General features: G+C 35.9%; 1 protein-coding gene across 3 annotated transcripts in view; it reads right to left on the reverse strand.

Moving 5' to 3' along the window:
* PIK3C2G (phosphatidylinositol-4-phosphate 3-kinase catalytic subunit type 2 gamma) overlaps positions 1-27,718 on the reverse strand; it is a 669,174-nt gene that overhangs the window by 461,760 nt on the left and 179,696 nt on the right. The window contains exon 1 of one of the 3 annotated variants that reach the window (XM_061417724.1): positions 8,661-8,774. The exons of the other annotated variants lie outside the window; for them this stretch is intronic. The gene's annotated coding sequence lies outside the window, so the exon portion shown is untranslated. Of the gene's footprint in view, positions 1-8,660; positions 8,775-27,718 lie in introns of those variants that run through there. 3 annotated transcript variants of the gene reach the window in all.

A 27,718-nucleotide genomic window follows, 5' to 3' on the forward strand; every position in this document is an offset into this window, starting at 1 on the left:
CAGACAGAAGAAGACAAATCACATGACATCACTTATATATGCAATAAAAAAAATTGATACAAATGAATTTAGTTACAAAACAGAAATAGACTCACAGACATAGAAAAAAAATTTATGGTTACCAAAGGGGGAGGAGGGTGATGGATAAATTAGGAGTCTGTGATTAACATATATACACACACACTATATATATATATATACACACACACACACACACACACACACTATATATATAAAATAGATAAACAAGGACCTACTGTATAGCACAGGGAACTATATTCAATATCTCATAATAACCTATAATGGAAAATAATCTAAGAAAGAATGTAGAAATTTAAAAAAATCAGTCCAGTTGACTTTCTTTAGGGTGGCATCTGGCTGGTAGTATGTGACTTAAAAAATTAATCAAATATTTTTAAAACCAAAAAGACAAAGTCTATTCATCGTACAGCATTACCAGCAACAAAGACTGGCAACCATTCACTTGGTTACCCAGATTTTCACCCTATGTGAGACCAAGTAGATCAATCTGAAGTAGAAGGGAAAAAATTGACTGGCACTTTCTTAATTATCTTTAGAATATGGCTTGCTTTATTATCTGAAGGAGAATAAATCTACCAGTCTAACTAATGGGAAAGAAACGACCAATTTCCCTAGTGCTGCCTGACTTGGAGATTCAGAGTCTGAACAACTCTCCCAAACTGACCAAAAAAAGAGTATCTGTACTCAGGACCACTTTACCAACCTCCTTTCTACATGCTTTCTAAGGCTAAAATTTGTAGTAATACAAAATAATCAGAGTCTACAGTGGCTAAGCATTTGGTTTGCTGAATCTGAGAATGTGAGCAAAGAGAGTGTCATAAGAAAGTACAAAGGTAGACCACTTCTGGTGTAAAAACTATATATACATTGATTAGAATTACCTAGAAAAATGCTTACCTTCTCAAAGTAGTCAATCATGATAGCAAGATTGATGAAGTCCAGAATTTAGAGAAATCAAGTGACTGCCAGAGACCAGTAGTTAAACTAAGTCTGTTCACACTTACCATTTCTATAGTTGAAAATCTGAGAAACGTGTTCTAACAGCAACCAAGAAAACAAAGAGAGTTTTTACAAACATTATTTATGAGTAATCAGTGGAAAGAATCTTTATTCCTCAAGGATGAGTAACTGGAAAAAATCGACAGAGAAGATATGAAAATATTCTGCTAGAAGTAAAATGACTAACAAACAAGAGACTAGAGGATAAGTTATTTTTGAAAAATATATGCTACAATGCCATGCCATGCTAAGTCACTTCAGTCATGTCTGACTCTTTGTGACCCTATGGACTGTACCCTGCCAGATTCCTCTATCCCTGGGATTCTCCAGGCAAGAATACTGGAGTGGGTTGCCATTTCCTCCTCCAGGGTATCTTCTCAACCCAAGGATCAAGCGCCCACCAGGCTCCTCTATTCCTGGTATTCTCTAGGCAAGAGTACTGGAGTGAGTAGCCGTTTCCTCCACCAAAAGATTTTCCCAACCTAGGGATCAAACCCACGTCTCCTGCAATGGAGGCTGATTTTTGACCACTGAGCCATATGCTATAATATCCCTAAGTAAATTTTATAAAAATGTAAGCTTTTTTGTTTTTTATAAAATTAAGAAATGTGTTAAATGAAATAAGATAAAAATAAATTTTTAAGTAATATAACAATAAAATGAAGAAGGAAGATATGGAGGAAAATGGAAAAAAGAGATATGTTAAAAACAAAACAATGAACTATTGACATGCAAAGAAACTAGATATTCAAACATTTAAAATATTCATTAAAAGCAGAATGACAAAGAAGAAAATGAAAATTTGAGATAAACTTTGAGAACCACTCTATGAATACAGAAGAAAAGGAGCTAGTGATAGAAATGAATAAGAGGTACCCTTGCAATTGCAAAAGGCAGAGAAAAGATATCTAACATCATATTATTGAGATGAAATAGAGGTAACATTGAAGATTGCCAAAAAAAAAAAATCTAACTGAATTGAATAAAGCTCTGAATATGCATATCAAACCTAAATACTTGTATGGCACACATACAACCAGGAAAAACTGAGGATATATGTAAAATATTTTAACTTATTAAAGGACAAGGGGAAGAGGAGGGGGAAAAGGAAGAGAAGGAGGGAAGAAAGTTAATCTGGACATTGTTGTTGTTGTTCAGTCACTAAGTCATGTCTGACTCTTTCCAACGCCATGGACTGGAGCCTACAGTGTTCCTTTGTGCTTCACTATCTGCTGGAGTTTGCTCAGATTCATGTCTGTTATGAGTTAGTGAAGCTATCTAACCATCCAGGCATAGACTTCACCTTTAAACACTAGCTGTCCTAAAACAAGGGAACAGCAGCTACATAGTGTTGAGGGTAACTATGTTTTATGTCATTCAGTTTGCCATTTATATGTGAAAATAGTTAAAACATATATTTGCATGTATGTAAGTGCTCAGAAATCTTTATACACTTCTAATGGAAAAGGTGTACTGCTGCTGCTGCTGCTAAGTCGCTTCAGTCGTGTCCGACTCTGTGCGACCCCAGAGACGGCAGCCCATCAGGCTCCCCCATCCCTGGGATTCTCCAGGCGAGAATACTGGAGTGGGTTGCCATTCCCCAATGCATGAAAGTGAAAAGTGAAAGTGAAGTCGCTCAGTTGTGTCCGACTCTTAGCAACCCCATGGACCACAGCCTACCAGGCTCCTCGGTCCATGAGATTTTCTAGGCAAGAGTACTGGAGAAAGGTGTACTAGTTGACAAAATTTTAATCAAAATAAAAACTCAGGATTAGAGACCTAAGAGTAGATAGTAAAGACCAGTTAATGTTGACTTAGTCTAAATAATTATAAACAAAATTTTAAATGTAATAAGAGATTAAATTTGGAGATTTAAATAAATCTCAGAAATTATTTGGTATTAATAAGTTAGGTGAGAAACCATAGACTTATTTCAAAACTGAAAGGCATGCTAAACTTTCTGCCTTAAAAGAAGAAAGGAGATTAAAATATGCTATTTTCATTTTACCAATGATTAAGAAATAATAAGTTCATGTACAATTATTTGTACACATATATAACTGTAATGTGCCACACATAATTATTAGTTGAAGAGCAGTGTGTATAATTTTCAAACCACCAGAACAATAAAAATTTGATAGCATTTTCACTATAATAAGGAAAATAGGAAAAGTATGTATTAAGAATGAAAGCTAGAATGAGGCAAGTAAGTTCAGTGGTATTTCTAATGACAGAAGTACAGATATGTGGAATAAAAAATTATTATTAAAAAATAAATGTATTATCATTAAAAAGCAAAACATATTACATTTAAAATATGTAATTTTCAGTTGTGTGGTTTTTGCAACAGAAACAAAAAGTATCAGAGAAAGGTTAAAAGTTTTTCTAAGTATGTTGCTCAAACACAGAAATACACAAACACAAAATGAAGCAGGATAGGAAAATAGAACATAAAGCAAAAATGCATCAAGATAATCTTGCTGCAGTTTCTAAAGACCTTAAAATAAATGTGGACATTTATGCATATAGAAAATGTGTTGTGTGTATATTTTTAAAAAGGTCAATTAATAGATAATTCTGGGATTTTGTAACCAACTCAATTTATTAATATTTTTCTGTGCTTAGTCTCTCAGTCGTGTCCGACTCTTTGCAACCCCATGCACTGTAGCCCACCAGGCTTCTCTGTCCTTGGGATTCTCTAGGCAAGAATACTGGAGTGGGTTGCCATGCCCTCCTGCAGGTAATCTTTCCAACCCAGGGATAGAACCCAAATCTCCTGCACTGCAGGCAGATTCTTTACTGTCTGAGACACCAGGGAAGCCTATTAAATCTTGTATTTATATTTTATATGATTTTCCCTTTTATCTTTCCAAGAATGAGTCTTCTAATAAATAATTAATAAATCATAGCAGAAAAAACTTTTTTGGATTTAATTTCTTTACCCATTCATGATTTTTTAAATGGTGTACTATGAATAAAAAGAACATACTTTAAAAATGCAAAAAATACTTTGCACACACTAACAGCCAAATTTTTTAAATGAAGAAACACTTAAACGCTTTCTCTTTCAAATCAAGAATAGGATAATTATTCCTTATATCAAATTATTTTAGGAATTTTATTTAATGCAATAAGATCAATGAGGATATAACTGCTAGAAAAGAGAATAGTATTTTTATGCATAGATTATGTGTTTATGTATGAAGACTATATTAACTCCTTAGTATATATGAGACATAATATTTCAACATGAGAAGGTTTAAAATTTTTAAAATATAAATAAACTTTGGAAGAATTTGTAAATTAATTCAAAACCCTTAATTAGGAAATTGACAAGCTGATCCTATGGTACTTTTGGTATAAGTAAAGCAAAAGATAGAAAAATCATTGGTGAGATTTGAAAAATAATTCACCTTTTAAAGATTCAATGATTAAAACAATGTAGAAATTAAATGGATTTAGACTTAGGCAAAAAGGAAGCAGAAGGGAAAATGCATGAACAAAACCTGGTATATATCAATTTTAGTTTAAAATTGATGACATGAAGGAAATGTTGGGTCTCTAATTAGATGGGGCAGGAACACCTGGTTAATTATTTGAATAAAAAAGAATTTAGCACCATTAAGTATGGATTACAATTGTAAAATAAATTCTATAGGGAGTAAAGATCTATAATGTGGAATCATGAGACTCTTGTATCAGTGGTTTCAAAACTACTATGAAGCACACATTTATTCTCTATGACTCAGGTTTGTCATTTGTTACAAGAAGTTGTCAGAAAAAATGTCCAGATATGTTTGAGAAATGCTATTATGTTAAGGTAGGGATGCTTTTTTCTTTAAATAAAATTTTAAAATAAAATTCTTATAGAGGTATATAGAGGCTTTTGTGATAGCATAGTATTGGAGTAGGGAGTGGCAACCCATTACAGTATTCTTGCCTGGAGAATCCCATGGACAGAGGATCCTGGCAGGCTACATACAGTCCATGGGGTCACAAAGATTCAGACATGACTGAGCACACACAAGAGCATAGTTCACTTTTTTAAAATTTCAGTAAAGGGCTAGAGTTTGCAATGCTTTTGAAACTACTCAGGATACTTTTCAAGCACAGTTTTGTTCTGGTCAAGACTCTTGGTCACAGTGGCAGAAGTCAATACAGAAGGGAATGTGATGTGAATTGAGGACAGTCACAACTAAGCCTCTCTTTCTCTCCCTTGGTTCTCTCAGTATATTGGCTTCTGTGTTTTCTAAGCAAATGAACTTTTCCTCCAGGATGGGGAATATGGATAGAGGCTTCCTGGAGACATGTACTTTCTGCATAGCAAATGGCATCAGGTTAAACATTTGAAGCAGGGATTAGATTGACCAGGCTTGGGTCTTGGTCACAGGGGTCAGAGGTAGACAGAGGATGAAGTACTAGGGTTAGTGCAGACTGAAACACAAACCTAACTTTATGTCCTGTTCAGAGGAGGATGAAAACCCAGACATGGCCACACCTCTTCCAGTCACACTCATTAATATTTTCTGGAAAATAGTCCTTTAGCATACGTTCTGGGAAATGCTGAATAGGAAGAAAATGTAATTTAATAATTACATTTGCAAACATTGAAGAATGCTAACTTAGAATGTGTTAGGTATTAGTCTAAGTGCTCTACTTTTAACCCCTTTAATCCTCATACAAATATGAGCCTTATGAGAGTCTTTTGAGTAGGCATTATTATTGTCTTCATTTTAGAGGAAATGGAAGCACAAAGAATGTAAACATCTTGCAGAGTTCCTATATAAATAGAAAATGGGAAAAAGGGAATACATTTTTTTCATGAAAAAAGATTATTATATTTAAATCACTCCTATTCAAAGTTGTGCATTTGTAAGAAGTAATCAGAATGATACCTAAGCAAAAATATCACAACAAAACAGGAAGCTAGTATGATCAGGAAAATAAATCGGATGAGGAACATATGCATGTCTTTCAAGAAATACAGCAAAAAAAAAGGATCATGTTTTCTGAAAGGAATGATGAATATAGATTGTAGTAAATATATGGATAATTCTAAACTAACGGTTGTATACATAGTAGTGATTTTTAATACAGAGATCAAAATAGATCTAATTAAACACTAGTGTTAGTCACTGAGCCATGTATGACACTTTGTGACCCCATCTAATGTAGTGCACCAGGCTCCTCTGACCATGGAATTCTCCAGGCAAGAATACTGGGGTAGATTACCATTGCTTTCTCCAGGGGATCTTCCCGACCCAGGGATCAAACCTGGGTCCCCTGCATGCAGGAAGAGTCTTTACCATCTGAGCCACCAGGGAAGATCAAAATAGATATAATTAAACACTAGACCGCAAGACTGTATAAATTTGGATTGGGTTACCTAAATTTTAAATGTTCCTTATAATATCCAGGAAGAAGTACAGATATAGATAGCTAGGTTTTTAAAGAAAGCATGTATAACTTTTGAAAACTGACCATATATTCAACTACTTTTAACATAACTCAAAGTCAGTATTACACAGACTAATCTTTCTGACTCTGAAGTAGTTAAATATTAGTTAAAAGAATTGACCATATATTCAGCTACTTTTAACATAACTCAAAGCCAGTATTACATAGACTAATCTTTCTGACTCTGAAGTAGTTAAATATTAGTTAAAAGAAAGATAGTTTACAAAAGAACTCACATTTTTAACTTTAAAAGCATTTCTGAATAACTCAAGAAAAAGAATCACAATAAAGTTGGAAGACATTTAGAAATATGAAATAAAGTTGTCAAGAAAAGAAGTATTTTGTGTAAGAGAATTTCAGAGATACACATCATGCTTATTCTGCAGCTCTAAATAATTCTTGAAAATATTCCATCCAACAAAAAAAAAATAAATGATAATAACTTGAAATGGAAAAGTGTCATAAAAGGACTATTGCTAATGGCTATGCGTGTGCTACATTGCTTCAGTTGTCTGACTCTGTGTGAGCCCATAGACTGTAGTTCATGGGAATTCTCCAGGCAAGAATATTGGAGTGGGTTGCCATTTCCTTCCCCAGGGGATCTTCCTGACATAGAGACTGAACCTGCATATCTTAAGTCTCCTGCATTACTAATGGCTAATGGCTTATAATTGATTTATGATAGTTATAATTGATTTATGCATAAATAATTATAGTGGTTCATTTCTGCTATGATTACCTATGTATCACTTTATCAGATCACACATTTAAAGAAAAAGGCAATAATTGTTAGAAATACAATACTGTACTTTTCTAGATAGAAAATGACTATTGCATCAGTTTTTCTAAGCTCCAAGAGAATTATACTGCTTTTTTGCTTCCTTGAAGAAGACTTCCTTATGACCAAAGAATCTCAGCTCTGACAGACAAAAAAACCCATGAAACCAGGGAATGAAGTTTCACCCTGGCAACATATGAGCTTGTTAATTCCATCTGTGAACTCACCTACTTACTATGGTCCTTTTCCATAGGAAGCAGATGAAGCTGTGTCATTGTTTTTCCAGATCAGTCAAGATGATGTTCTTTCCTTATGGCTCATTCCACAGACTTGCCTTCTACATAGTACAAATGGCAGGTACACATGTATGAACTTAAGTCACATGCCATGGAAAGAGCCCCTGAGATTGAGTAAGAAAACCTTGGTTCAAATCCAAGCTCTTGATATTATTAATGATGTGTGTGTGGCATGTGCATGCTCAATTGTGTCTGACTCTTTGTTACCCTGTGGACTAGAGCCTGCCGGACTCCTCTATCTGTGAAATACTGGAGTGGGTTATCATTTCTTTCTCCAGATTAATGACATAGATGATGTTATTTATAATGTAGGCAACATGCTCTTGAACCTCTCTGTTATTTGATATGCAATATTGCAATTCGACAATGCATTTTAACAGTATCACATGCATATTATGATTTTTAAGTGGGATATATCATTTCTATCATCAGACTCAAGTATCAGAAATCTAATTGCCAGATAAGAATGTGAGGGAATAACTTGTTACTATACCATGTTCATATCAGCCTTCAGTGAGCTACCAATACATAAATAGAACAGGGTAGGAGCCAGCATGGAGTGACAGAACAGAAACAAAACAGCTGCTTCCTGCAGCAGGAACTCTTGTTAATTTGGAGCCCACATGTTAAGAATATCCACCCCTCATTAAGAGTTTCTTTACGCTGTCATCATCAGCACACAGTCTATAGACCACAGACACTGATTCAATACACTGAAGAAAACGTGCACAAGGAAGGAATCTACCAGCAGACGTGACCGAAATTGGCTCAAGACTTTGACAGACATGAAATTGAGCAGGTAAGAGATGAAACAAAAGAAATTGTATCAGCGCCATTTATGGGGTCATTCGGAGAGAGGGAGAAAAGGAAGGAGAGAGGGAGAGAAGAGATCATCAAGGTGCAGTTTTTCAGGAAAGATCTATATCTTCTGGAGAATATTTACAAACCTACTCAGAATTGAAACTCATCTACCATTTAATTTCACAATATAGTTAAAGAGCTACTTGTCTTTAACAGTACATTTGAATTCAAATATTCTCCTATGTATTCGGTTAACTATAGAAAGTTGATTTGTTTCAGTCTCTTACCTGAAACATATATCTTCCTGAAATGAAACATGATCTCATTTCTGTCCAAGAGTGAAATACACTCAAACAAGCTACAACACTCCTATTTCAAGGGAGCATTATGCTTCCACTGGAACCTTTTATTCCTGTTTGACAGGTTGAACATGTTTAGGAATCTATTTTTCATCAAACCTTGGAGGGTTATGTGGGAAAAAAAAAAAGGAGTTTACATAATGAATACAGGATTTAAGCCAAACACTTAACAATGAATTAGCTTCTCCGTGCTGAACAGAATTTGTGCCAGAAGACATTAAATAGCAATATGCAAACAAAGTACTTATTTGAAAAAAAGTGTATAAGGTGAACCTATTTCCCCTCAAAGTATTTCCCCTCATGTGATCCTGCATTTGAATGTGGGAGTGGATGGGGACGGAGGCACTGGTGGTTTCAATTCCCAGAAACAGAGTTGAGCCCTTGAAAATGTTACTCTAAGCATTCTATGAGATTAACTGTCAAGTTTTTTTTAAATTAAGATTTAATATGTTCCTTTTTTTAATTCAACCTCAGGATCCAAAGTAAATTTCCAACTTAAAAATAATTTTATTATCTAATCATGTTTGAAAGAAAAAGAAATAGAAAAGAATATTTACAAAGTTAGCCAGAAAGCAGATGTGGATAGTTGTTTTCTTTCTTTTTTTTTTTTTTTGGTTTATTGCTATTTAAAATGAACAATGTGTGGAGATTTGGAGTCAACACATAACATATCTAGTGGGATCCAGGAACTAGGTCCAGTCAGGAGTATGTTTGCTTTATTGAGGAAAGTTTTAGGAACTAAAATATATTATAGGATCCTCATCCTTTTCTCTTTTATCCTTTTAATTTTATATTAGTGTTTTTCTAAGATTGATATCTTGAATGGATCATAGACAACAGAAAATTAAAAATTACATTCACATTAGAAAACCTGATGAAAAGATATTTAGAAGAATGAAAGTCACAAAATTGTACATCCCTCTTGCATTCTTTTCCTTATAGAGTAACACAGGTTGTGCGAGGTTAAAGACAGAGTAGAAGCTTAAGTGGAAATAGAGGGTGGTGATACAGGGAAATGTTTTCATTTTTATTTTTTAATAATAGCCTAGATTGCAATTCTAAACTTTGGGACTCTGGAGAGGTAGAGAGACTTAAAAACCACTTTACATGTAGTGATTTTTACTCAGTACATTTATACTAAACATTTACTTTCTCTTTAAAGTAAATCCTAAAATATACTGCTAATTTTTAAGAAAACAAATCCTTGAAAAATTGGAAATATTTATACCTATAAATCTCTTTTTTATGGTAGACATGAATTTTAGAGGAAAAGCCAAGAGATCTGGACTGATTTGAAAAGTCCAGCTGTTTGGACAGTCTAATCTTGGCAAAACTGAAAGATTAAGGTTAACACAGTTTGATATTGGTTATTTATTAACAGGAAAAGGGTACCAAGATGTACCTTGTGCTTTGTTTCCTCTGTGAATATGCCCTTCAACACCATCTATTTCCTTTACATAATGCTAACCCTTTTTGAGTAGAACTTTTAAGTCAAAATAAAATCAGATGGAAAACCATGCCATTTTTACTGTTTATTTTTTCATGACTTTGTTCTGTGCCCACTACTTAAACAAGTAAAGCCTTCTCTTCAACATAATTTTGCAGGCAAAGCATTTAAGACAAAGTGATCAGCCTTCAAAATGGAAATTACACATCTTTTAGGGAAAAAAGAAAAGCTTTATGGGATCAGTTTATTTCCTTTTCTGTGTATTTTGTATATATTCTGTTAGTATTACTGTAAGTTGTTTTATCTATTCATTATAAGAGACAACATTAAATGAAGTTGTCCAGGCCAGAATACTGGAGTGGATAGCCTTTCCCTTCTCTAGGGGATCTTCCTAACCCAGGGATGTGAGCCCAGGTCTCCCACCTTGCAGGCAGATACATTACCAACTGAGCTATCAGGGAAGCTCCCTGAAAGGTGTTAGAAACACATGATTTAAGTGTCTTGGTGAATAGCCTCCTAAAACTTTCCTGCTTGTTGGATTAAGAAGTCAATGTCCAAGTGCATATAACTGATTAATTTTTTATGTGTTTTCCCCACTCTAAAGATAATTTCTTTTTGTTCAAAATGACTTAATTTTCAGAACACACATTTACAGAACACACAAGGTAAGTTCTGTAAATGTCCTTGCTATTCAGCCTTCAATCTCGCCTCAGACCTGAGAAAGAATCTTCAACGGTGACCTTGCCAGTAGGATAAGTTTTAATAGTCATCTTGAAAATTGACTACAAAGAGTTATGATCCAGAACCTTGAGACTGGTTGTGTGTGTTTCGTGTATGCTCAGCATTTTCCTTTCCCTTCGTTATCTTCCAATATTATTTTTATAAACTGTTTTCAAAGTGAAAGTTGCTCAGTCATGTCTGACTCTTTGTGACCCCATGGGCTGTATAGTCCATGGAATTCTCCAGGCCAGAATACTGGAGTTGGGTAGCCTTTCCCTTCTCCAGGGGATCTTCCCAACCCAGGGATCGAACCCAGGTCTCCGGCATTGCAGGCGGGTTCTTTACCATCTGAGCCACAAGGAAATCCAGGAGTACTGGAGTGGGTAGCCTATCACTTCTCCAGAGGATCTTCCAGACCCAGGAATCAAACTGGGGTCTCCTGCATTGCAGGCGGATTCTTTACAGCCTTACTTATTAAGTGAAGAATTCTTAGAAGGTTTTCTAGTGGGTGCTTAGCAATACTTGGTTCTGGGTCCACTATGATCAATGAGACAGGCAAGGTCCCTGCTATCATGCAGGGGACAGTACAACTTTCTACCCCTGCCTTATTTTCTAGTTGAGTGACCTGAATCTAGTTAGCACCTCTTTGAAAAACAATTAAAGGCAGTTGCAGATAAGATAAAGTTATTTGCCTATTCTTATTTCAAATATCAGGAAACTGACAAATAAAGGGAAATATCTTGATCAAGTTATTTTGAAATTAAGTGCTAGCTGTATTGCTACTATATTAAAAGTAAATTGCTTATTCTTTCATTCACTGTAGCTTGGGAGAAGGAAAAAGTGAGTTAATAGAATATGAAGTCTCAATAGAGACAGAACTTTCAGACCTTTAAAAATAGTATTTGTTTAAAGTCTAAAGGAGGGAGAAATTGATACTGATGTGTCCAAATCTCATACAAACTGAGTTTCTTGACTCTTATTTTGGTGAAGTGAATAAAATTATTTTGTTTTAAATGATAATTCAATTACTAAGGCATAAACACAGACGAAAAGTTCATTTAGAGTATTCAGTTGAATAAAATGATACTTCAACAATATCTGCTTTGCTGAGGTGCCTATTGTTGATTAATAACACTGATGATGCTATAGATTGGCTCATTAAACACCATGCCAACTTTCTTCTTCCTGTGTGTTTCTGGCTGAGGATTCTGAAAAGCTTAAAGTGACACTTCCCCTATGCCTTTGCAGTAAAGAGTCAGGAAGAGAATTAGACTTTACCAATAAAATGTATTTGCACAGACTTTAGAAGGTGGAAGCAAAGAATAGTTGTGTTGCTTTAGATTTTTTTTTTTCCCCTACCAGCAGGCAAGATCTTGGTTTCTAAAGCAGTACTTCAGTGTATGTTATCCGCTTCCTCCCATGTTGAGAGGCAGCTGTTGCAAAAGCAGTGATGACAGCTAGTTCCCAGCTTTCTGATTATGGAATTGCTTTTAAAGTGGAATGTCTGTACTCAGCCGTTCCTGTGGTAGCTTCAGTCCCTGGCTGTGTTCTACAGTGCTGTGTTCAAGTCCAGAGCCCACAACTTTGGCTCTTTCTTTTATTAGTTTTGAAAGCACTTTATTCTCTGTATTAAATCTTTCTTTCTTGCTTTAAATATTTAGATTTGTTTCTGAAGAACACAACAGCGTGTCAGACTGTGAGTTGCCAATACCTGGTGTTAACTTCTTTCTAATAATAGTTTCAACTGGTCACATGTCTATAAAATGAAAGACTGCCTTGCTCAGCCTTTCTTATTGAGAGGTATAACAATGTGTCTTAAGTTTCAGATAATAGAATTTAAACAGGTATTATATTTGGTATTATTGGGTTTTGTCTTTAAAAGGATGGAGCATACAATACTCTAATACTTTCTAGTTGCTATGTGATGGCAAAGGTTGAATATCTTCCCTGAATCCAGGGACAGAAGCCACATAATGAGAGTATAGTGTTCAGTAAATAGTGAACCACCTACACCTGAATTATTTTATGAAACACACAGTTCTATCCTGTTTTGTTGGTGTTCAGTCACTAAGTCATGTCCGAATCTTGAGGCTCAATGGGCTGCAGCATGCCAGGCTTCCCCGTCCTTCACTATCTCCCAGTTTGCTCAAACTCATGTCCATTGAATCAGTGATGACATCCAACCATCTCATTCTCTATTGCCTCCTTCTCTTCTTGCCCTCAGTTTTTCCCAGCATCAGGGTCGTTTCCAATGAGTCAGTTCTTCACATCAGGTGGCCAAAAGATTGGAGCTTCAGCTTCGACATCAGTCCTTCCAGTGACTATTCAAGATTGTGTTCCTTTAGGATTGACTGGTTTGATCTTGCAGTCCAAGTACTCTCAAGAGTCTTCTCCAAAACCACAGTTAAAAAGCATTACTTCAGCATTCAGCCTTCTTTAATGCTGGATTTTAGACTCTCTCTTGCTTTTGAAAAATAACATCTTATTCTTAAATAAAACATAATTGGGTTGCTACAAGTAGAATTCGAATATAATTTTAAAAATGAGGCATGGGTCTAAGAGTTGGGTACTGGGTGGCAAGATCCCTACTATTTCAGGTTGAAAAGCCAGTGATTCTTCTTATATCATCATAAAACATTTGACAAAACTGTCACTTGTAATCCTTATAAAGATAGACTACTTGCCAAAAGAACATGCAGCCTCTGTAAATTGCTTGGAAAACCTCAGGACATTAAAAAAAACTCAGAATGTTTATGGGTGTTAGCTCTTTCTTGCCATGCACAGTTCTGTGACAAGATGTACTTGGACTGGTTGTAAGACGTGATTTTAAAGAAGCAGCTTTCACAGTAAATAACCTCTGGTGTCCTCAAGTGCCTCCATTAAAACCTCTCAGTTAATTGGGGTCCATTCTAGTTTCAAAGGTTAGATTAAGGGTGATGCTTTCTTGCCTCAACTAATATTTTCAGAGAGCACCAAAGTAGACATCATTAAATTGAGGGGAAGCCAAAATATTCTGAACAAAGAAACCAGAAAATATGAGGAAAGCCTGCAAGCTTGGAAAGCTTTTCTCGATTAGATTTCTGGTTATGATTATTTGCCTGTGGATCTGACTGTTAGTAGAAAAAAAGCATACTGAGTTTTTTAGGGATTGTATCGATCTGCAAAAGCCAATGTATGCTTGACCTTTAAAGCAGCTCCTGAAGCCTCCCAACTGGCCTTGAAGAACATGACCCAGAAATTTGTACAGTCTGCAAGGAGAGAATAGAGTCCAATTCTCTCTTAAGGAGGAAATTATAAGGTATTCAGATATTTTCAAGAATGAGAGAGACACACATTTAAAACAAAGAATTCATTCATTCAATATTGATGTGACACCAGGACAGTCCATGTAAGTCAGGACGATCACAAGCAAACCAGTAATTATGGTAATGGAAATAATGAACACAGAACAACATCCCAAAGTAAAGAAAACAGGAACTGTAAATCACAAGGGACAATGAAATTTCTTCTGGATAATATAATCAGGATCTAGTCAAGGAAATTATTTTAGCACCAGAATGGGGAATGTTTATAATTCCTGTGCAGTAGGATTTGATCATTGCTTTGAAAAACGACAGCTGTTTCTTTTCCAATTCTTCCATTTTTTGGAAGGCAGCTGTGCTTGCCACTATATCTCCAACACTGCACTCTTCCATTTTTTTGGAATGGGACTGTATTATATTGGGTATACATGTGTGTAGAGGGAGGGTAGGTCAGTGGGAAGAAGTGCACACCTGGATCTTTGGTGGCAGGCTGCAAGTGGTGTCCCAGTGTCTTTTTCCCCTCCTATAGTAATGGCCAGCCAGTCAAAAGCCACCTTTCTCAGCCTCCATTTCAATGAGATTTGGGCAAGTAACTAGTTAGTTCTACTCAATGAAATGTGAAAAGAAATATGCAATTCTCTTCAGCTGCACCCTTAAAAGGATGACATGTACACCTTCCTCTCTGTTCCTCCTTCTTCACACACACACGGATGCACACATGAAAAGTAGTGATGAATAGAGTGGCCACCTGGAACATGGATACCTGCTGCTGACAATGGGTAAACCTGAATTGCCCATTATCATTCTTACCTTAGCTGGAAAGAGGAATGAGAAAACACAAGAGAGAATGGACTATCATGTGTATACTGCTGTATTTTGAGTCTTTGTTATAGAGTTTATGTTAAAACCACATTAACTACCACACTATGCATAGACTGAAATGACTATTTTTCCTAAAATTTTATTCATAATACATTACTTACAAAAATTGAATCAGAGATCCAAACTGGCTATTTCCAAGTGCATGTTTAAATTAAAAATTGTATGAAGTATTCATGTTCCATAAATTTAGAATAAAAACTTAATTGTTCTCAAACAATTATCTCCAGAGAATATTTACAATAAAAAATTCATCCACTGACTATTGATGCCAGTAATCATTAAATTAATGCTGATAAACATTCTATGAAAGGTTACTATTACAGCTTTTCACATAGTGTGGTATAAAGCTGAGAAATATGGTCCATATAGGGACTACTTGAAATGAGAGTTTTATGAAGTCTAACATCCATTCTGGAAAATAAGAAAACAATAACAATTGAAAAATTATCTTGGCTCATCAAATGTAAAGTTAATATTCAGAGTATGTATAGAGTGCACAAAAACAGTGGATTGATTTTAAAAGGAATTCAGCTTTTTTTTCCTGCTTATAATGACATGATGAGAAAATTCCTTTACACTAAAGAAAAAAACACGTATTACATATCTATTCCCAAATTTGTCAATTAAAGTAAATTGCTTTACTTAAAGTAAATTGTGTTTCTTAATCCAAGACCAAATAGCTCAATATGCACTTTTCTTTCTTCCTGGGGTTTGTCTCCTTGGAGTGTGTGAGAGAGTTCTCATTGCCTTATGGCTTATGGGGCTGCCAGGGTGAGAACAAAGCTGAAGGGTGAAGCCTGGGGAGAGGGGACCAGAAGAGAAAATTTGTTGAAACTTTTATTTGAAAAGAAAGGAAATTAGTTAAAGTTTTCAGATTGGTTTTGGCTAATTTTACTTACTGATTGTATTTTAGCATATTGTAGATAACTAGAATTTGAATGTAAGAGATAGTAAGAATCAAACTGAAGTTATATTGTGGATACTTTCAGGCCTTGGAGGATATCATTGTGCTACAATTACAGAGGACAATGGCCATGGACATCAGGGTGGCTAATTTCCTTAATGAGTCTATTTTTACCCATTTGAAGAAGACTCTTGACAGTCCTTTGGACAGCAAGAAGATCAAACCAGTCAATCCTAAAAATAAACCCAGAATATTCATTGGAAGAACTGAAGCTGAAACTGAAGCTCCAATACTTTGGCCACCTGATGTGAAGAACCAACTCATTGGAAAAGACCCTAATGCTGGGAAAGATTGAGCATAGGTGGAGAGGGGGACCTGACGGATGAGATGGTTGGATGGCAACACCAACTCAGTGGACATGAATTTGAGCAAACTCCGGGAGATAGTGAAGGACAGGGAAGCCTGGTATACTGCAGTCCATGGCATCACAGAGTCAGACACAACTGAGCAACTAAATAACAACTTCTAAATAAAACCCTTCTCTCTTGTTCTGAAATTGCATTGCTCCCATATAATCAACTTTGGAGGCACTTACTACTCTCTGCCTTGTATAATAATGGGTATATATGTATATTTACTCTCCTTCTTTATTATAGAGTCTGTGTTTTATTATCATCCTCTTGCTTTCTGAACATAATAGGCACCAAAACGTTAATTATAAGAAGTCACTGTTAACAAATCTTGATCCTGCTTCTGGGCCTTCCTGTATTTTATTGTATTGTTTCTACTAACTTCATGCATTCATGAAAGAGAATTTTTTTTAGTTACAATTTTTCCTTTATTCATTCTGTTACCTTCTGAAACCAGAATTAATACAGTAATGCAGGAAATTCCTCTTCCAACCCATAAGACTTCTTAGAAACTTTAAAAATTGCCATATCTTTCTATATTACCTTATTTAATATAATTTTTGAGACATAATTTAAATACAGTGAAATGTGTAGGTATTAAGTGTACAGTTTGATGAAATGGACCAGCTCTGCTCCTAAGCTCTGGCAGTTCTGGAGTTTCATCTGAATTTCTGGCATGTTTGACAGTCTCTCCCCTCAGGCTGATGAGATCCACAATGTATCCTATCACTTCCAGGCCCAATCTCAGTTGGGTTTATAGCTCTACAATAGCAGTCTGTTAGGAATCTCTTCTCCATGTACAAACAGCTTAGAATTTGCACAGAAACTCAAGAGGACACTTACTCAGATTTGTGAAGTTCTCTGTCCAGCTACCTTCTCTCTGGTACCCTTTCCCTGAAAATAACAGCTACCTCCGTGGCCCAGAATTCCAATCTTTATTTCTTCTATTCAAGGAGATTATTGTTCTGTGTTTGGCTCTACTTCTTAAATTGGAAAGTGATCCCCAGCAAAAAGCCAGGATGAATGTAGACCTCATTTTATATATTATTTTCTTTCCTTCAATGATCATAGCCCTGAGTTCTCTGTATTCCAATTTTGTCCAGTTTCATAGTTACTTGCAGCAGAATTGTGATTCTGATGAACATTATGGTAGCCAGAATTGAAAATGCCATATCAGGTTAATTTTTACTTACTTTTTTTTGACATTTTATCTTGGTTGATTTGCCTTTCTTTAAAGATAGAGTAAGAATAATGCATTTCATATCAATCTTCTACAGTTGTTTGAGGATCAAATAAAATAATTTTTGAAAAAAATAACTCTAGAAATTATACAACTTAAGAGTATTTAAGATCCTAACTCTTAGTATAACTCTTTAATATAATTAATGTCATCACTTTATAAATGTACACACTGTATGTTAAACTGTTAAACAGTTAGAACTGGACATGGAACAACAGACTGGCTCCAAATAGGAAAAGGAGTTGTCAAGGCTGTATATTGTCACCCTGCTTATTTAACTTATATGCAGAGTACATCATGAGAAATGCTGGATTGGATGAAGCACAAGCTGAAATCAAGATTGCCGGGATAAATATCAATAACCTCAGATATGCAAAGGATTACCACCCTTATGGCAGAAAGTGAAGAAGAACTAAAGAGCCTCTTGATGAAAGTGAAAGAGGAGAGTGGAAAAGTTGGCTTTAAAGTTCAACATATAGAAAACTAAGATCATGGCATCCGGTCCTGTCACTTAATGGCAAATAGATGGGAAAACAGTGGAAACAGTGACAGAGTTTATTTTTTGGGACTCCAAAATTACTGCAGATAGTGACTGCAGCCATGAAATTAAAAGATGCTCATTCCTTGGAAGAAAAGTTACGACCAACCTAGCCAGCATATTAAAAAGCAGAGACATTACTTTGCCAACAAAGGTCCGTCTAGTCAAGGCTATGGTTTTTCCTAGGGTCATGTATGGATGTGAGAGTTGGACTGTGAAGAAGGCTGAGCGCTGAAGAATTGATGCTTTTGAACTGTGGTGTTGGAGAAAACTCTTGAGAGTCCCTTGGACTGCAAGGAGATCCAACCAATCCATTCTGAAGGTGATCAGCCCTGGGATTTCTTTGGAAGGAATGATGCTAAAGCTGAGACTCCAGTACTTTGGCCACCTCATGTGAAGAGTTGACTCATTGAAAAAGACTCTGATGCTGGGAGGGATTGGGGGCAGGAGGAGAAGGGCACGACAGAGGATGAGATGGCTGGATGGCATCACTGACTCTATGGATGTGAGTCTGAGTGAACTCTGGGAGTTGGTGATGGACAGGGAGGCCTGGCGTGCTGTGATTCATGGGGTCGCAAAAGTCGGACATGACTGAGTGACTGAACTGAACTGAACTGTGTCCATATTTGTCCGAAAACTTTGAGTCTACTATTTGGTACACTTAATTCCAAATGTTAATATTTGAATGAGTTGCGTCTCATAGTCTTTTTTATTTTTTTGTATTTTAAACTTTTATTTTTTTATTTTATTTTTTTACTTTACAATATTGTATTGGTTTTGCCATACATCAACATGAATCCACCATGGGTGTACACCTGTTCCCTATCCTGAACCCCCCTCCCACCTCCCTCCCCATACCATCCCTCTGGGTCATCCCAGTGCAGCAGCCCCAAGGTTCCTGTATAGAACCTATCTGAATGTTTCTTGCATCCGTTTTCTGGGAACAACTCTATTTTAAGGCAAAGTAGAGTTTATCATATTCAGAGATGGATTATTAGTAGAGTTTTATATATATAAATATATATTATATAATATTATATATTATATAATATATGTATTTACTTTTTTCTCTGTGCTGCATGGCATGTGAGATCTTAGTTCCCCAACCAGGGTTGAACCCACACCCCCTGCATTGGAAGACAGTAGACAACCAGGGAAGTCCTAGTAAAGATGTTAATATTGCCAAATATCACATGTAATTTGGGTACCCTCTATCTTTTTCCTTAAGATAAATTACTGATTTAATTTGCAGACATCCTCCCAAATCTTTACAAATGAGTGTGGTGTGTATACTTCTATAATGCATTGTGATATTAAGTGATGTACTAAATATATTTTACATGATGTATTTAAAATATGTTTGCTAATTAGTCTATATTATGGTCACATACAGCTATGTTAGAGATCCATTTGTGGCTTATTATAACAACTGGCAAACAACAATACTCAAATAGACATATAGCTCTTAGGATACAAATGATTATGACTAAAACTTCCAACTCTTTCTTCCAACAGAAAACTTATTAGCTGACATTTTTAATGGTCTTTGACATTCTAAACATAGTTTTCCTTTGATCACTGAATAAATTCTTATTGCTGATAGAAATAAATAAAACTGCTAAAAATATTCATAATCTCTGGCAAGATCACAATGTTCTCAAATTGTCTTTGAAGAGAAAATGGATCAGTTTACTATAGTCAAACTTTATTACTTCTTTGGTGCCACATACATTCTCACAGGGCAAAGATTTCTAAAAACTCTGTTTAGAAAACTCAAGAATTAACCTTTCCTGAAGAAGTCTTTTTTAATGTCTTTTCTAATTTTTTCACTCTCTTTCAGCTTCTCCGTATGCTTATTACAGGCCAAAGATTTTGTAATCTCAAGTACATTTTAAGTAATCAATAAGAAATCAAAAATTTCCATAATTGTATAATTTTGCATATATTTTTATATAACATAATTGTATGGCATCAAATATTATTCAAATATACTTACAAATGAACTTTATTAAAAGTCAAAACAGAATTGGTATACTTTTATGTAAAACTGACAAAGTTTTCTAACATTGTCTGTTATATTTTATGTCTATTTTTTCCAGTTTTATTGAGATACAAGTACCTATAGCCCCATATAAGTCTAAGATACGCAGCATAATGATTTGACTTATGTTCATCATGAAATGGTTATCACAAGTTCAGTGCACATCTGTCATCTCATTTATATACAAATTTGAAGAAATAGACAAAATTTTTTCTTGTGATGAGAACTCTTAGGATTCACTCTTTTAACCACTTTGACATATAATGTACAGCAGTGTTAATTATTATCAGTCATGCTGTACGCCAGATCCCCAGTACTCACCTATCTTATAACTGGGAAGTTGTACCTTTGGACTGCCTTTATTGAGTTCCCCCTTCCCCATCCCCTGTCTCTGGTAACCACAAATCTGATCTCTTTTTCTATGAATTTGTTTTGTTTTTAAAGTATACTTGACCTATAAAGCTATGTTAGTTCCTGTTGCTACTGCTACTGCTGCTAAGTCGCTAAGGTCGTGTCCGACTCTGTGCGACCCCAGAGACAGCAGCCCACCAGGCTCCCCCATCCCTGGGATTCTCCAGGCAAGAACACTGGAGTGGGTTTCCATTTCCTTCTCCAATGCATGAAAGTGAAAAGTGAAAGTGAAGTCTCTCAGTCCTGTCTCTCAGACTCCTCAGACTCCTAGCGACCCCATGGACTGCAGCCTACCAGGCTCCTCCATCCATGGGATTTTCCAGGCAAGAGTACTGGAGCGGGGTGCCATTGCCTTCTCCGTAGTTCCTGTTACACAACACAATAATTTGATACTTCTATACATTTCAAACTGATCACCACAGTAAGTCTAGTTAGCATCACCATACATAAGTATCTCATAGTTATTGACTATATTCTCCACCTTGTTCATTTCATACTTGTGACTCATTTACCTCTTGATTTTTCTCACCAATTTATTTTCTCCTCCAGCTCCACCTCTCCTTTAGCAACAACTTGTTTTTTCTCTGTATTTGTAACTCTGTTTTGTAATGTTTGTTCTTTCAATGTTTGTTCTTTCATTTTGTTTAAATGCTGCAATATCTAAACTGTCATGTTGCTATTTTTCCCAAGAAAATAAGTTAGATCATGGACACAAATATTTGAATTTTTAAATGCTATCACCAAGAGGACAGCGGGACTTTTTTCTTTTTTTGGTTTGAATAGCCACTCTGTGTTTCCAGATTTTCAGTTAACTTGAATAGTAATTTAATGCGTCTCTGTTTAGTTTCAAACAGAAGCAAACCCGGTTCTAACTATTCTAGAACGCCACCTTCTGGAAATGAAATGCTTCTCTAAATGTCAGGCAGCAGTTCATTGTGATTGTGGTAGATTTAGGACTTGGTACTGAGAAAACTCATGCTTCATCAGGAGCATATGTTCCTTTCAACCAAATATTCTCCACCTCCAGCCCTGGGGAATTAAAGAAGACACTGGTGTATAACAGTTGCAGAATAAGTGAAAGTTTTTGATTGCTTATATTAGGAATAAAATTCTGTTATATTTACTTCCCCAGCCTCTTTTTAGAACCATAAAGTTGTTCTGCTTCTGAAATACATAACATTTTTACATATAATAATAGTACATAGAAACAAGTAACACCATTGTTCACACCATTAAGAATGAGCTAAGCCTCTGCAGTTCCAGTTAATCAATCTGTTCTAAAGGCTAGTTAATGAATATACATTTTGTTTGACATGAGACAATCAGGATTTTTCTGACCAATTTTAACTACGTCAAGCTAGTTAAACTTGTTAGTAGCTAGAGTTCACATTTAAGTATGGGGTAACCCACATTTGTCACCTGTGAGGAACGATTGTTTTCACTGTGATAGCGTTAGAACTTAAAAACAAACAAACAAACAAACTATTGGTATTTCTTTGTTGGAAACTTATGGGGTGAAGATGAGCATGTATAAACAGATTTTTTTAATGATAGTTTTATTTCTAAAATGTGAACTTTGTAAAATATGTTTCTGAGGTTTCACTTTTTAAATAAAAAAATCTGCTGAAGATTTTAAAATTCATAATTTCTGTATTAATTTTTAATTCTGGTCACTTGAGGACTATGTAGATATATACTAGTCAGTTAATCTTAGTGGTTTCATACAAACATTGGCTATATCTGGAAGAGCAAATTTATTGTACATGAGTAACCACTCATGCCCACAGCAGAGATTACTAAATAAACTTGCCTCTGTTTTTCTATGAATCCAGGAAGCCGTATATACAATGTTTTATTCCAGTTACTCTCGGTAGAGTACAGTTCATTTATAAGATGAAACTTACTGATTATTGAGGCCCTAGAGGAGCCAGATGGTGCTAGTGGTAAAGAACCCACGTGCCAATGCAGGAGACACAAGAGATGTGTGTTCAATCCCTGGGTTGGGAAGATCCCCTGGAGGACAAAATGGCAACCCACTCCAGTATACCTGCTTGGAGAATCCCATGGACAGAGGATGAAAAGTAAAATGCTTGCAGTTGGGGTGGGAGAAAAACATGAGCAAGAGAAATATCAGTTTTAAAGAAAATGTGGAAAGACAGGTCCTTTAATGATATAATTTGAGTAGGCAAATAGTGCTAATAGTCTGTGGTGTTGGAGAAGACTCTTGAGAGTCCCTTGGACTGCAAGGAAATCCAACCAATCCATTCTGAAGGTGATCAGCCCTGGGATTTCTTTGGAAGGAATGATGCTGAAGCTGAAACTCCAGTACTTTGGCCACCTCATGCGAAGAGTTGACTCATTGGAAAAGACTCTGATGCTGGGAGGGATTGAGGGCAGGAGGAGAAGGGGACGACAGAGGATGAGATGGCTGGATGGCATCACTGACTCGATGGATGTGAGTCTGAGTGAACTCCGGGAGTTGGTGATGGACAGGGAGGCCTGGCGTGCTGCGATTCATGGGGCCGCAAAGAGTCGGACACGACTGAGCGACTGATCTGATCTGATCTGATCTTCAATTAAATTCCACCATTAGATATTCATTCTTTTGAAAGTAGTTCTTATTCAATAGGAATCGCTGACAGAAGGTCAGAAACATAAAATCATACCAGTCATTAGCAGTTTTACTATATTTATTTCTTAAAAGCATCAGTTATCAGAGGACCATCTGTTTTGGGGGCGGGGGGAGGAAAAGATAGACCCAATTTTGGGGCACACATGCAGTCCAAAGACAGCAGAACCCAAAACAAGAGAAAATAGTAGATTGATTACTTTGTCTAGGAAGAAGTCCAACGATCTTCAAGCTTATTAAGCTCTAGATACTGGTTATGATGCTAAAGATATGTATGCTAGAGTCCTAAAGTACTGTAAAGAGTCAGAGAGACTGACACAGAAGGAGATAGTTGGAAGTATTTCATTTGAATTCATTATTATGCCTACAAGTGGTAGTGGGGGAGAAGTTGAGGAGAACTAGCAAGTAAAATTCCCTTGAGAAATACATTTAAAACCAAGATAATGGATCAGAGAAGAGATAAATCATATCAAATAGATTAATAACAAGGGCAAGACGTCCCCCAAAGTATTGTCTTTTATATAATGTATGACCTTGATATATATGAAGAATATAATCTTAAGAGTGATTGAGCAGTAATGGAAACACACAAAAAGCAGTCATGGAATCAGAGTTGAAGGAATCTAACCAGATATTGCCCTTGTTAATCAGTAAAGCTAATTTTGGTTGCAGTTTTGGTTTAGAAGGGAGGGAGAGGGAGAAGGGCTTCCCAGGTGGCGCTAGTGGTAAAGAACCCTCTTGCCAATGCAGGAGACATAAGAGACATGAGTTGGATCCCTGGGTTGAGAAGATCCCCTAGAGAAGGGAATGGCAACCACTCTAGTATTCTCACCTAAAAAAATTTCATGGACAGAGGAGCCTGGCAAGCTACAGTTCATGGGGTCACAAAAGAGTTGGACAGGACTGAGCAACTGAGCACAACACACTACCTCCATAGTTCACAATCCAGGAAGTTAATTTTTGCTTCCTACAAGTTCTGGCAAATTGAAATCTCACTGATTCTGATTGCCATTGATCTCCCTCCTTATAGATGCTGGACATGCCACAAAAGAGATGTCCACACATTTGTGAGAAGAAGCTGGAGCTTTTGCAGTATTATAATTCCATAGTCTGAACCTGGGTTTCTTGGATCTCTAATTCTGGGAGATATCAGAGTTCATACCCCACCCCTACCACCAAAAAAACTCTTCTTGGGAAAATAGGGTTTATGATATTTCCCTCTGAAACATTAATGATGAACACTGGCATGTTAAAAGCTAGGAGAAACCCTACAGGGAGGAAGCAACTTTCATTGAGTACACATTGTGTTTTATAGAGCATATCATTTTTCTTTATCAGCCCATTGTGATATGATTTGGAAAATTTTCAATAGACAGTCTCCAACATGAAAATAAATGATTTTCATCACCTTAGTCTATTGCCATTAAAGATTCAAATTATAACATTCCTCTTTGCTTCAGAGTCTGCCAAGCAAACAATTGATTATAATCATAATTTAGGATTCTATATAGGTCAGCCTGTAGGGAGAGAATGTCCTAGTTTTGACCATTAGAGAATTCCAGTGTGCATAACAGTCATATTGTTAATGATGAATTACTAAATTGGACTCCACTTTATTTATCAGTTATATAACAGAATGCTGCAACAATTTTATGACATGATATTGAAATGTAAGTAAATCTTTCACTTATAGTCTTATGAAGTAGGACTCTTCTCATTGTTTAATTATATTACACCAGCATCAAAAAGTATAAAATTCTGATGTTAGCTTTGAGTTAAAATGTGAATTCATTGGCAATAAGTGATAATAAAATATAAAGAATAAAGCACTGTGTTTGTTAAGTAATAATAAATACTCCCAAACTTGAGCTATATATGATTGAATATGCCTTTTTTCTTCCATAAGCTTTTCCCTATTTTGTGGGGGAGGGGCTCAATTACCTCCTTAATGGAGTACTTTAAAATTCAGATGCCAAATTATTAATATCATGTAGTACAGTTCTCATACTTTTAGCAGTTGATATAAAAATTCTGGAAAGACTCTGGGCATATGAAAATAGATTCCTTTTATAGTTCAAAAATTGAGAGCCAGAAGGAATGTAGGACTTCCATGACAGCATATGGGAAAATTATAAATCTTGAAATCTCACCCATATCTTTGATTTCAGAATGAATCTTTTATTATAATCTATCTTGCTGTATTAAAAAAATACTGTGCTTTTTTCCTTCCCAGACACCATCAGTCAGATCAGATCAGATCAGATCAGTCGCTCAATCGTGTCTGACTCTTTGCGACCCCATGAATTGCAGCATGCCAGGCCTCCCTGTCCATCACCAACTCCCTGAGTTCACTGAGACTCATGTCCATCGAGTCAGTGATGCCATCCAGCCATCTCATCCTCTGTCGTGCCCTTCTCCTCTTGCCCCCAATCCCTCCCAGCATCAGAGTCTTTTCCAACGAGTCAACTCTTCGCATGAGGTGGCCAAGTACTGGAGTTTCAGCTTTAGCATCATTCCTTCCAAAGAAATCCCAGGGCTGATCTCCTTCAGAATGGAGATCAGAATGGAGGTTGGATCTCCTTGCAGTCCAAGGGATTCTCAAGAGTCTTCTCCAACACCACAGTTCAAAAGCATCATTTCTTCAGTGCTCAGCCTTCTCCACAGTCCAACTCTCACATCCATACATGACCACAGGAAAAACCATAGCCTTGTCTTGATGGACCTTTGTTGGCAAAGTAATGTCTCTGCTTTTGAATATGCTATCTAGGTTGGTCACAACTTTCCTTCCAAGGAGTAAGCGTCTTTTAATTTCATGGCAGCAGTCACCATCTGCAGTGATTTTGGAGCCCCAAAAATAAAGTCTGACACTGTTTCCACTGTTTCCCCATCTATTTCCTATGAAGTGATGGGACCGGATGCCATGATCTTCGTTTTCTGAATGTTGAGCTTTAAGCCAACTTTTTCACTCTCCACTTTCACTTTGATCAAGAGGTTTTTAGTTCCTCTTCACTTTCTGCCATAAGGGTGGTGTCATCTGCATATCTGAGGTTATTGATATTTCTCCAAAACACTTTAGAAAAATAATTTAAGATATCAGAGAAAATTGCATGTTTCATGGGTTTCCTGGATTAAGGTAGTTCTCAGAAACCCAGAAATTAGGTATGAAAAAGGCTCTGAGTTCCACCAAAAGTAATGTAAAATCTCTGCCTACCAAGTGCTCTGTTTTATTTTACTCTTTTAGCAATCCACCAAGAACCTGCAGAATCCCGATTTGTTAGACTGCCTAACCATTAGAATCTATAATGTCTCTTTCTGTTAATACAAAGGGCTTGACCAAGAGCTGATGATACCTGGAATTACCTTAGGTTTCTTTTATTATACTTTTAGATTCTGTTGTTAGCTATCTGATTATATTGTTATTGACACTGGTAGGCAGTTCATTTTCTACTTTATTATGTATCCTGGAATTTGGGGAAAATGTCCTTTTCTTCCAGACATTTTCTTTGGCAGATAAAGTTATTTTGCTTAATTCTATAATTTACTAAGATCACTGTGACAGCTAATATTCTACCACTGTTTTCACACTAAATTCTTACAGTAGAGCCTCTTGTCTCATAATTACTAGCTCACAATATCTTGAACTGTAATTGTCACTTTGTTCTCTCCTCCTGAACATAAGATCTTGAAAACAAGGATTCAGTCATAATTTTCTCAATATTTCTTTTGTCTATAATAATATCTAGCATTAAAAAGTCTCAAAATATTACATTAATAAGCTTAGGCATATGCTCTACGTATTGTTACAATGACAGATTCCATGTTTGTGTCACATTTAGAGTTTCCAAATTTTAAATTCTATTTGAAAATGCAAGAACTGTAGGAAAAGTGTGTACACATTAAAAATGAAAGCTAGTTTCATAAGCTACAAGATAAAAAAAATCCCAAAATGATAGCTCTGTAATGAGAACTTTATTATCTTGCCACTGGTTTCTTAAGTGTTAAGCACTTTTACTAATATTCTTTAACTGCACACTCTTATTTGTGACTAAAATATCTAGAGTGATCTGTGTTTCTAAAGTTTCTATTTTACCTCATTTCTTTGAATTTGAATTCCACTTGGTTCTTTGGATCAAGTGGAAATGAACTACTGACCTTGACCATATCATTTAACCTTTCTGGGTTTTAAAGTCCTGTCTCCAAAAGAAGAGTTTCACACCAAATCCTCAACAATTAAATGGTTAAACAAAATATTATTGCCATATATTGTTTTATTTTTACCCAGAAAAATTATCCCTGAAATGTGAAAAATATACATTATAGAAAACATTGCTTATGGGAATTCTAATGCCATTTATGAAATAATCATTTTTGCAATTATTTAGGTATTTCTATCATATAAATACAGTCCATGGAATTATCCAGGGCAGAATACTGGAGTGGGTAGCTTTTCCCTTCTCCAGGG

Source organism: Bos javanicus, chromosome 5, assembly GCF_032452875.1.
Source record: "Bos javanicus breed banteng chromosome 5, ARS-OSU_banteng_1.0, whole genome shotgun sequence".
Taxonomy (NCBI): domain Eukaryota; kingdom Metazoa; phylum Chordata; class Mammalia; order Artiodactyla; family Bovidae; genus Bos; species Bos javanicus.